Raw genomic sequence first — 13,799 nt, forward strand, 5'->3', positions numbered from 1 at the left:
CTAAACTTCCAACACTTTCAACACGGACTACGCTTCCAACACTTTCAACACTGACTACACTTCCAACAATGACGAAACTTCCAACACTGAATACACTTCCATCACTTCCAACACTGACAACACTTTTTACACTCGCGTCACTTTTTACACTAACAACATTTCTTACACTCACATTGCTCCTTACACTCACATCACTTCTTACACTCACAACACTTCTTACACTCACAACGCTTCTTACACGCACATCACTTTTTTTCACTCGCGTCACTTTTTACACTCACATCACTCCTTACACTCACAACACTCACAACACTTCTTACACTCACAAGACTTCTTACACTCACATCACTCCTTACACTCACATCGCTCCTTACACTCACATCTCTCCTTACACTCACATCGCTCCTTACACTCAGATCGCTCCTTACACTCACATCGCTCCTTACACTCACATCGCTCCTTACACTCAGATCGCTCCTTACACTCACATCGCTCCTTACACTCACATCTCTCCTTACACTCACAACACTCCTTACACTCACAACACTCCTTACACTCACAACACTTCTTACACTCACAACACTTCTTACACTCACAACACTTTTTACACTCACAACACTTCTTACACTCACAACACTTTTTACACTCACAACACTTTTTACACACACAACACTTTTTACACTCACAACACTCCTTACACTCACAACACTCCTTACACTCACAACACTTCTTACACTCACAACACTCCTTACACTCACAACACTTCTTACACTCACAACACTTTTTACACTCACAACACTTTTTACACTCACAACACTTTTTACACACACAACACTTTTTACACTCACAACACTCCTTACACTCACAACACTCCTTACACTCACAACACTTCTTACACTCACAACACTTCTTACACTCACAACACTTCTTACACTCACAACACTCCTTACACTCACATCACTTTTTACACTCACAACACTTTTTACACTCACAACACTTCTTACACTCACAACACTTCTTACACTCACAACACTTCTTACACTCACAACACTTCTTACACTCACAACACTTCTTACACTCACAACACTTTTTACACACACAACACTTTTTACACTCACAACACTCCTTACACTCACAACACTCCTTACACTCACAACACTTCTTACACTCACAACACTTTTTACACTCACAACACTTTTTACACTCACAACACTTTTTACACTCACAACACTTTTTACACTCACAACACTTTTTACACTCACAACACTTCTTACACTCACAACACTTCTTACACTCACAACACTTCTTACACTCACAACACTCCTTACACTCACAACACTTTTTACACTCACAACACTTTTTACACTCACAACACTTCTTACACTCACAACACTTCTTACACTCACAACACTTCTTACACTCACAACACTTCTTACACTCACAACACTTCTTACACTCACAACACTCCTTACACTCACAACACTTCTTACACTCACAACACTCCTTACACTCACAACACTTCTTACACTCACAACACTCCTTACACTCACAACACTCCTTACACTCACAACACTTCTTACACTCACAACACTTCTTACACTCACAACACTTCTTACACTCACAACACTTTTTACACTCACAACACTTTTTACACACACAACACTTTTTACACTCAGAACACTTCTCACTCTCACAACACTTCTTACACGAAGTAATAACCTATCGGTCACACATTACATGTCGCTGTAAGAGTATGGTTTTACGCCGCTTGTAACAATACTTCAGCAATATCACGGCGTGGGAAACGAACCATGGATTCGCGCGAAGAACCATGTTTGGGATATCACCCTAGCCTGAGGGGCAAACGCTCTACCCACTTGGCTACATCTACCACTAGGAATCCCTCTAAAGAAAGACTGCCTCTGTCTACGGCCTCACACGGGTGACCATTTCCACATCAATTCATTGTCCTACAACGCACATTTAACATCAAGGTGAACAATGGGTATGTAAACAAAGTTTATAAATATAGGAAATGAGATCCTACCAGGTCAAGTTAATCATCCATTGCTAGGTCGTGAAGGTCGCCTGGGATGGAGAATAACACTGTGAGAGAGCGACATCGCATAACCTCTGTGAAGGGAATTAAATGAATTGGGAAAATGACGGTGAACTGATATCCGGTGATTATGTTGTTTCCATGCGACGTCCCATGTATATTCATGTACATCATTGGCGCATTCACAGAGTACATTTCACAACGCAAAATTGTGTTGCCTAAGTAATGCCTATCAAAAAATTCAAACTTGTTTCTCAGTGTTGTTTTCTTGTATGTTGTTGAACGCCGCACTCAGCTATATGGGTTCGTTGACTTGGTTGCTGCATGGCATCGTATCCCAATTGCGTGGATCGACGCTCATGTCTATCACTGGATTGTCTGATCGATTATTTACAGACCGCCGTCATATAGCTGGAATATTGCTGAGTGCGGCGTTAAACAACAAACAAACAAACAAACTACCACGTTCAGTAAATATAAAATGCCTTCGATAGAGGATAACCAGACTCCGAAGAAACAGATTCCGCCAAATCTTAACTGTAACCAGAAACCATTAAATAAATAGAGACCACAAAATAATTTATTATGTCATGCTCCCTGCTGTAACGTCATTTCGTTCTTCGGTTCGGTGCACATGTATCAACTACTAGTGTTCTGGAGAATTGTTTGTGTTTTTCTGATCATGAACATTCGCGCGAACGCTCTTGCTTCACGAATACTCAACTTCGATGAAATCGTCAAATACATGGTTAGATTCATTCAGAACCATGCTTGATGAGAGGTATTTCGACAGCTCTTGTCATAACATTCATCCTGATTATAAACAGGTCGTATATTCGACACTTCCTCGTGAAAGTCGTAATATGACTTCTGGTATTGTAGTGAATGATTGTAGGTTTAGTCATTTTGTTTGCAATTGTTCAAGAATTAAAGATTAATTTTGAAGTATTGTGCGTTGAGATAGTGGTTGTTCGCTCGTCACGCAGAAGGCCCTAGTTCGATTCCCCACAATGTGTCAAGCCCATTTCTTGTGGTATATTGCTAAAAGCGACGTCAAACCCATACTCACTAACATTGAAATATTAGTAACAGTATTTGTTTTCACTTTCGAGAACGCTGGCAAAAACTGTTTAGGATTACAGTATGGCTTTGCAGATTCGTGAACAACAGTCGTTTTGAATTAGGTTGCGAATCTCGAAGCGAAGACATTATGAACATTATGGATGCATTTAGGTCGTGCACAAAAGGAGTATTTAACAAGGAGGTATCGGCACTAGAATCTAGGACTCTATTGTCGTCAAGCAGTAAGCTCCTTGGATTTGATTCCATACTTGATTGAGATGGGTTGATTAGAAGTGGAGGTAGACTGCAGCATGCAAATGTTCCACCATTTGATGCACGGTTACCAGAAACTGGGTAACAAAGTTGATAATGAAGAACTATCAATTTGTAAAGTTTGTAGACTCAGTACAATCGCGCGAACGCGTGCCGAGAGGTATTTTGACAGTCTCTTGTCATTATAAATCATTCTAATTGGAACTTTTGTGGCGATAGGTCGTATAATTGACGGGCTCTCGTCATAGTCATATCAGGACATAACTTTTTGGATGCAATCGAGCAACAGAGATGTGAATTTAGAAAAAAATGGGATTGACATAGTAATATTTAGATAAATGATTAGCCCTTGAGGTTGCATTAAATGAGCATATAAAATGGAAGTGATATTCATCTTCAGTGTCATTCAGGGCGCACATTGGACAAATGCGTTCTTTTCTTTAATACCCGTGTAACGTCCAGTTTCAATAAATGGATCATGTGAACAACATCGAAATCTTGCTAAGGAAAACCCGGAATATTTTTACATTTAAACAAGATAAATATTATTCGGGTTATACATCATTTTTTACCATTTTGTAATAAATACATTTCTTAGATTCAGATACAGATTGAGACTAATTTTGTAAATATATATCTTTTAGTCTTTGTGTCAATGATCTAATGAAATAAGAATGACATTGTATATTTTGTTCACACCATACATAGCCATAACCAACGGAAAACAGCAAGTCGTTTACGTCTGTTACCCAATTTCGTTTTCCATTTTTATCAAAGAGTACCATCATATTATAACATTTTTTCGGGAATCTATAAGATGGCATATTCAATAATCTTAACCCATATTTAATAACCTTTATATATGAATATATATACATTGGAAATCTGACACAATCACCATATACCATAACACTTGGTGTATTAACCTTAACACCAAGGAATTTCTTGCAGGCATATAAATGTACTTTTACTCTATTATCAAGCTTACGGAGTCCCCAGATCTCTGCTACATATAGTAAAATCGGACTTATCTTTAAATCAAATATCTTGAAGTACGACTAATAAGTAATATTTCCAAGAGTATAGATTTGTTTTAACACACCAAATAATACCTTTTGCGATTGAATCGATGCTTGCTTTGCATGCATAGACCAAGTAAGATGATTTGTAAAATATACACCTAAATACTTGTAGAAAGGTAGTATTGAGGCGTTCCCCTTTGTAGAACTAGTTTTCCTTTTGAAGCTTCACGCCATTTTTAAAAACAATCATCTTCGTTTTATCTTTGTTTACAGTTAATTTCCATTCATCACAGTATTTTTCTAATTCGTTAATTTGTGTCTGTAAGCCGCCAATACTACTTGAGAATAATATAATATCGACCGCAAATAATAGTAAAAGAAATCGCGACATGCCAGGATGTAGTTGAATTCCATTTGTACACTTATCTTGAATTTGTGTTGCTAATTCATTAATAAAATTGAGAACAAAAAGGACTTGGTATGCAGCCTTGTCTCACTCCAAGTTCACTATCAAACATTTCCGTCAATTTTCGGTTATTTCTGACACACACTTTTACATTTTCATAAATATTACATAGACGTTTGCTCATTTTACAACTAAGACCATGGGAATACAGAAGTGACCATAACTTATATCGTTGTTTAGAGTAAAAAACCTATGCAAAGTCAACGCATAGAGCATAGAACTTTCCACCTTTTGTACCTAGATACTTTTGTACGATTGTTTGTAGTATAAACATATTATCAATAGTTGTATAACCTTCTCTAAATCCACCTAGGGTTTCACTTATTTTATCCGTAGTTTTACCCCAGATCACTAATCTCTTGTTAATGATAGATATAAATATCTTACTGAATATGCTTAAAAGTGTAATAATACCTCTGTAATTATGTACGTTATTTAGATCACCTTGTTTATGGATTGGGACGATAATACCAATCGACCATGAATTTGGAAAATGCCCATTTTCTAATATCAAATTAAATAATATTTCTAAGTATGGAAGTAGTAAATCTAAAGAATGTTGAAAGAATTCAGGAATAGTATCATCTATACCAGCTGCCTTGTTACTTTTAAGATTATATATGCTGTCTACAATCTCTTCTCTCGTTATTGGAGAATCAAGGATATCCTCGGTACCATTTTTGTTTGTATCATATCGAGCGGAACTATCTGGTACTGTAGGCTCTGCGTCAGACTGGTCTCCAGTGGTGGGGGATGACAAAAGATTTGTCAAGTGTTGGTACCAATCATTGGTGGTAATATTATTTCTACATGCATGCTTTTTAATTAGACTTTTGAGGAGAGAACAGAATCCTTTAGAATCGTATATGGGTTTTTTCCAAACACTATTGTTTTTTGTTTATAAAAAAAATTATCTCTCGTTTCTCTTCACGTAACACTATACTTATTGCAATTGTACTCATCCAGCGAATTAGTGTCTTTATGTTTTCTAAACCTATTTGGAAGTTTGCATCTTTCCTTTTTCAATCTCTCACACTCAGCGTCAAACCATTTATTAACAATAACATCTGATTTTATATTACGGATTTGTCGTTTTATATCGGCAACAGCCAAACATATCGCTTCTATGATATATTCTATACTGCTATCAATATTGTTAAACGTTATTCGACAGAATTATTAAGTAATTTTGGACACTATGTGTTAAAAGTTTTTGTCGAAAGAGCTCTTGTTTGTCATAATCCCATACAAACTTAAACGACCTGTCACATTTCCTTACATCGAATAATTGTCGGCCCACCTGAGGCGAACGTAATTTCAACGTGAGCGGAAGATGTGCCGATTCAGTATGTGACGGTATCGTAAAATCACTCGTGTACTCGAAAGCGATGATGAGGCAATAACATAATCAATTACACTTGAGTTGGATCTGGTCAGTCGTCGTGATCCAGTTGTAGATCGTCGTTGATCGTTCATTACCAGTGTCAACGTTCCTGTGTGGGTCACGAGGGGTTCGGTTGAGCTCTATCTGTCAATTCTCCTCAACACCTCAACAGGTATATTTTGTTTATAATAATACCTGGTATTTGGATTCTCGGCTCTAAGTCTAAACAATTCCTGTCTCTGTGTGTTGGTCAGGTCGTTGGCTATACCAACTCCTTTCTCTCTGAGGACTTCTCTCCTTTTCACAGACTGCCATTTGTCCTCCCAGTTACACATTTTAGCAATAATTGGCATCGTCTAATTGGGACCCTCAGTAGAGATACGATGAGCCCTTTCAATGTCTCTTGCAACTTACTGGTTGTCGACTTTTATGAAGACTAGTACTGTTCATGACTTCGAGTACCTTGTCTTTGCTTTCAGTGTAATTTTCGTCGTTTCTCCGGAATACCATATAAAACGATGTTGTTTAGCCTACTTCTCCTTACCTGGTCTTCTAATCGAGCTTATAGGTCCCGATAGTAACTTTCTGCTTCCTCTGTCCTTTCACTTAGTGCATCGATGTCAATTCTCGTTATCTCTTGTACTTCTTTGTTTGAGTTCACCTCTGACCTCATCTCACTGATATCGGCCTTCGTGGATTTTGGATCTGATATCTTTGGAAAGTTTATCCTCCGTAATCTGGTCGATAATCGATGACTTGCAGTAAAGCCGCTTGCGTGAAGCGTGTAGCAGCTTATGTTATGTAACTTAATCGAGTCTCCCGTATTACCCCAGTGTGCTGCGCTAACGGCATACAGTTATCGTTATCGTAAATTATTGGTCACCTATTCTCTTAAACTGTACATGTACTGGTACTTAAACCCAATGACCTTGTGAGATAAACCATGCGGTGATTGACTCTCTACTGCATATTTATGGGCACATGCTGTGTATGCATTCCTAGATCCTATTAGTTGATGATTTGGTCGTGTGGTATTGACAAAAATGAATGTGTTTTGAAATCGTTTTTGTAGACTACTCTCATATGTTCATTGTCGGTGCACGTAAAATCTGTTGTCATATGCAACAAATTCAACAAATACTTACCTTTTGTGTTTTCTTTCCTTATTGTAACAGGTATCCAACGGCATTAAAATCACTTGCGTAAAGCGTGCAGCCAACTTATGTTATGTAACTAAGTCGTATCTCTCACCCTACCCCAGAATACAGCGCTAACATACAACTCTAGTAACTGTATAACATTGGCCATCATTCCCCTTGAGTATGACACTTGCATTATGTCCAATAGTTACAATTCTCTGTTGTACTGATGTGAAACCCTAATATTAAGATATGCATTACCCCTGATTGTTTTTATCGGATATTTTGTTTCTCGAACCGAGAAAACTATGTTTGTGTTGTTCATTCACTTTTTCATCTCTGTTTTTGATGAATTTTTCGCACTTGTTTGTTGTCCAAGAAAAGAAAACCAAAATAGTGCTTATTTATGTATCTTGTACCGAGCCATATCTGTAGCTTGTGTGTGCCTGTATGATTGTCCATTTCTTTTGAGACCCACTGTGCCTTTGTTTATCATACAAACATTCGATGTCGGTTGACATAAGACTAAGACTATAAGACTAATATTTCTATGTTTCAAGCAGAAGTTGATAGATATAGTAAATGTGCATATGATGGCAATCCAGATCCCCACTCCTTAGATCCACAAAATTTAGAAAACCAATGTGACATCATAAATGAAATTCTTATACATGCAGGTAACAAATGTATCCCACAAAGTGTGTTTAAGCCCTTTCTTAAACCATTTTGAAGACGCGCATTATCTTATGAGGGTAGCTCGAAGAGCTGGGATTCAAAATGGTAGATCGAGAAATGAAGATTTTAAACGAACGTATATCTTACAAAAATGTAAAAAAAAGGGTTTTAGACGCCTTTATCGCAAATCCAAAAAAGGTAAAAGGAAGGACGTCCTTACAGAAATTGAAAAATCATCTGAACTTGATATACATTCCTTTTACAAAACTGTAAGAAAGCAAAGGTCACAAACTACATATATAACAAAACTCAACTATGAGGGAGAGAGTGTCACAACACCTTCGGACATTTGTAGATTGTGGGGAAAATATTACTCTGATCTAGCTCAGCCATATTGCTCAGACACTTTTGATGAAAATTTTCGAAAATAAATTTCTTCTTCCCTAGAACGTATTCACGAAGAGATAGGGGCACATGATGAGGAACTGGACAGACAATTTTCTAATGTAGAAATGAATGAAACTGTAAAAACACTGAGTAGAAACAAGTCCCCTGGGCCTGATAAAGTCACAAATGAGCATATAATTCACGGGGGTGAATCCTTGATAAGATATCTGTGTGCCCTGTTTAATGCTATGTTAAGACTGCAATACATTCCTTTTAATTATAGACTAGGAATGGTCATTCCTATATACAAGGGTAAGAATTGCAAATCGGATCCCCGAAACTATAGAGGTATAACCTTAACTTCATGCATTGGAAAGCTGTTTGTAAAACTTATTGTTAAGCACATTGAACTAAAAATGATGAAGACAAATCCTGATTTCCCCGACATGCTTCCAGTTCGGCCTTAGGAAAGAACATGGGGCAATAACGTCCGTTTTTACCCTTATTGAAAGTATTCAATTTTACACACAGCGAGATTCTACAGTAAATGCTGCTTTCTTAGACAATGAAAAGGCTTTCGACAGAATATGGCAGGACGGCCCTTTTTATATAAATTACACCAAATGGGTATCAGAGGAAATACATGGAAGCTATTACACCATAGCTATACAAATAGCCATGCTTTTGTTACTTATCAGAGTGAACAGTCAGATATACACCATGTAAGACAAGGTGTCGGACAAGGAAGAGTTCTCTCTGCTTGGTTATTCTTAGTCTTTATTAATGACCTTATAACAGCCCTTAGACAAGCAAATAGTGGTATTTGTGTACTTGGTCTAGATATTCCAACTGTTTTGTTTGCAGAAGACACAACTCTTGTGAGCACCTCACCACGAGGGCTACAAAAAGCACTTGGTACAGTACATTCATATGCCTCAAAGTGGCGACTAACGTATAACCCTTCAAAAAGTAATGTTGTTGTCTTCTCTAAGACAAAACAAAAGGGGTTAGATATTAACTGCAAACTTGGTGATATAAATATAACAACCTCTGACTCTGTCATGTATGGTGGCATACTACTAACACATAACATGTCATGTAAATCAAGTATTGAAAAATGTTGTCAAAAAGCAAGACAAAGTATTAATTCGTTAAAATCTGTGGGACTCAACAGTTCTGAGCTACACCCAGCTACCAGTGTAAAAATCTGGTTAAGAATGATATTAAAAACAAGTTTTTACGGCTGCGAACTGCTCTTTGATATTAAGGGCCAAAACATGAAGGTCATTGAAAATACTAAATGCTATTTCGCGCGAACTGTACAAGGACTTGATAAAAGATCTCCATCAGAATCCAATATTGTTAATCTTGGCCTTTGGACAATGATCGGCTATATCGACAAGTGTAAACTTCAGCTGCTTGGCCGCTTATGTAACTTAACCTGTAACAATTTTGTTAAACATCTTTTGTGTGCATACATTGCAAATCCAACTAATCCTAAATCTGTATCTAGAGATTTATTATCAGTTCTTAACAAGTATAACCTACGAAACAACCTTTGTACATATGTAAGCTGTGGTGTATTTCCTACAAAGAGAAACTGGAAGCAACTGGTTAATAAAACCATTCATGAAAATGAAGAAAATATGTGGCGCAGAAAAGTTTCTGTCAATACAGGTCTTTCACGCTTCATGCTAATACACACAAAGCTTACTCACCATATATTTATGGCAACTAGCATATCTGTACCCAGAACAGAGGTCAAGTTTAAAATTTTGTGTTAGAGTTTCATCACGAAACAAAACTTCCAGGGACTGTTTATTGTGTAACAAGCATGCCTTTGATTATGATAATCACATCATATTACATTGTGAAGCTCTACTGCAGGAAAGAATTGATCTGCTTGATGTTGAAACCTATGTCCAGTTGGAATTACAAGATGAAGAAGATATGTTGTCATTTTTCTTTGGTGCTGATACTCACTTTTCACAATGTATTGATATAGTTACATGGGAATCTGTTATACTGATATTTTCTGCTTATGAACTTACACTAAAGCCTTACCTTGATTATGTCATCTGATCTAACCTTTTGTACTGTGTGAATGGCATGACACTTGTGCTAGTGTCTTGTATTGTCTATATGTACAGGTAATATGAGTTTGTGTGAATACGTTCGATTAATTATGTATAATCTTCGGATTAACTTCTGGAGGAAATAACGAATATCTCTCTCTCTCTCTCTCTCTCTCTCTCTCTTCGTGTTAAACACTCATTTAAGTTTCTGATTCTTGTACACATTTCTAAATTTCGATGTTTGTATAATATGCGACAACCAATTTTCTTCATTTTTCTTCTCCTCCGCTGTGAAGATGTTCACCCTCATCCTGGACCTAAATACCTAAAGGACTTAAATATTATACACCTAAATGTTCGTAGTCTCAGGGATAAATTAAATATTTTAAGCACAGAATTTGGGTCATACGATGTATTGTGATGTCATATTTGGGACAACTGTACAAACGAACAATCATCGTTACTCGAGTATTTACATTTGGACGCATTGAGAACTATCTGTGGGGCGGTTCGGGTAACCAGTCATGTTAAAATTTATAAGAACAACGACACCGCTTCAAATTGATTACATTTTACAAAATGAAAAATAGTATGTCACCTGTATATCTCAACGATCTCATCCCAAGTCCAGTCTCTGATAATAGCAATTATAACCTTAGAAATAGATCTAACATACAAACAATCAAATGTAGAACCCAGACCTATGCTAAATCATTTATTCCGGATACGATTAACCTGTGGAACACTCTACCAAATGAAGTTACTAATTCTTGCTCATTAAAAGAATTCAAATCCTTAATTAATCGTTCTGAAACAATTATTAATAATAATTTTGACCTATACTTTTACGGTCATAGATCATGCCAAATTGTCCACTATCGCCTTAGGCTCGGCTGCAGTGACCTAAACGCTGATAAGTTTAGACGACATGTTTCAGACATATCAGACTGCACTTGTGGATATCACTTTGAAGACGCAATTCAGTTTTTCTATACCTGTCACAAATACGATAATATCAGAAACACTATGTATTTCTACACACATGGGTATGATTTAAAAACGATATTACATGGCAGTAGTTTAGTCAGCAGTTCTACAAACATGACTATTCTTAAATCAGTTCACGATTTCATTGTCAAAAGCAAAAGATTCGAGAAGTTTATTTTTATGCATGTAGTAATGGAAAACTGCTATATCTTATTTCACAGACACCACTTGTATTGGCTTCATTTTTGCATTTAGTATGTTTATGTTTAGCACTATCTTACATATAAACCTGGGTTTAGTTCTGTCTCCTGATCTTTGTATCATTGATTTTACGAACGTATATCCAGGGGTAATTCCTGTTAGTCCTGCACCTTGACTGTGGAATATATCTATTTTATGAAAAAAGAACTATATAGAAACGTATACAAAAGCAATTGTATAGGGTTTTTTTTATTTTGAGAGTCGAGAAGATTTCATTTCACTAAATGTTAGTCTAATGTCCTGTTTTCGGTATGTAAACAATGTACCTGGCGCCAGTGTCGTTGAAAAAATATGTCAACTCTCACTCTGTAAGCCATGCAAACATAATATAGGAGGAGGGATTGGCGTAGGCGATATGTCTTGTATCCATGTTGCTGTATCAGATCCTAAACCTACCACACTTAATAATAGAGTCCCACAGAACAGACGTCTGTAGGCAACCGCCATACGTGGCGTCCAATCCGACATGGGGTTGTAGGGTTGAATGTTTCCTAAATCAAGACTTTTCAACAATGTGAATACTGAAGAGCAAAAGCCTGGCATGGTCTGACTGATACATGAGTCGGTAGGAACGAGATTTAAGAAATAGTTCTGGAGTCTGGAGAAATCAAAAGGTACAGATATAAAAACGCGTGTCCTTATAGGCAACAATCAGTATTGTTATACCGCTTTACAGAATCTTGCAATTCCATTGGTTAATCCGTATCACGTGAAATCATGTGACTGACACTGACCTTGAAGATTGTCTCGTACTTCACATGATCAGAATTGACCTGTCACGTGATGAATATTGAAAACGAGAAAACAAGATGGCGTCTGGAACGAATATTTCAGGGTTAAGTTACTGTAATGAAACAAGGACGGTTAAAAGACTTCATAAACTTAAGAGTGAATTTCGGTATAACAAAACGAATGATTACTCTTGACGAGGTAGATATGCGGAAACAAGGACCCGATCCCTACGACGGTAGGACCAGCTCAGGGGTCGGGTCCTCGGGTAATTATTTGTACAATATGACATCTATAAACCTGTGAGTCTACACGACGCGTCCACAATCATACACAATGACACAGCCAGGTTCACTCAGTGCCCACGGCAAGCACTATAGTGAGTTGCGACTGGATTCTGTCCTTTTAGGCAACACCAAGGGGCAGGTCAACACAAGAAAGCAAAACCATGCTCATACCATTTACATTTTGGTTGGTAGAATGCACATAAATGTTAGTATGCAACAGTTTCATCACAAGGTCCCGGTCGCGGTCGCGGTCGCGATCCCGGTCTCCCATCTCCGGTCCCGTACAAACTTTATGATGATGTTCAGGGAACATGTACAAAAACATTATACATATAAGACAAAAGGCAAAACCTTACCAACATCGCTTGATTCAATGAGACACACTTTTATAATACCTGAAAGACTTCTTCACCAGGTTGATATACCAGGAAAATTTAATACGAAAGATATACAAGTGTTCTTAAAATATGCTTCTTAAACGGAATGTATCCAACTGACAGCCATACACTGAAAGGTTAGTATGCCCCACATTGTATGCCGGAGATACAATATATATATATACAATGCAAATTTAATAATATGCGCATCACATTCTTTGTGCTATTTCTCAAACATAACTACCCGGGAATTATAATACTGTTGCAATGCGCACACACACACACACACACACACACACACACACACACACGGGTCACTGTCAAATTCCCACTTAACTTCAGGCACACACATGAAAATACAAGTTTGTTCTCGGCCATTCAAAACGCCTGTCACCAAAGTTGCTTACTTCTAAAAAGTTGGAAATCTTCCTAATAATCGGCTGTTGTCGTTCCACGGGGTTAAAAGAAGGTAGCAATATATACTCACACGCAAAAGAAACGCAAGTGGTTTTAAGCAAATAGGCAACAAACACGGAACCATAAATTGATACGAGTTTCAGCATGTAGTGAAGCCTGATGGTGTTATCAATATTTTTCGTTGCATTTTGGAAGCCCC

Source organism: Haliotis rufescens, unplaced genomic scaffold, assembly GCF_023055435.1.
Source record: "Haliotis rufescens isolate VD_foot unplaced genomic scaffold, xgHalRufe1.0.p SCAF_5, whole genome shotgun sequence".
Classification (NCBI taxonomy): Eukaryota; Metazoa; Mollusca; class Gastropoda; order Lepetellida; family Haliotidae; genus Haliotis; species Haliotis rufescens.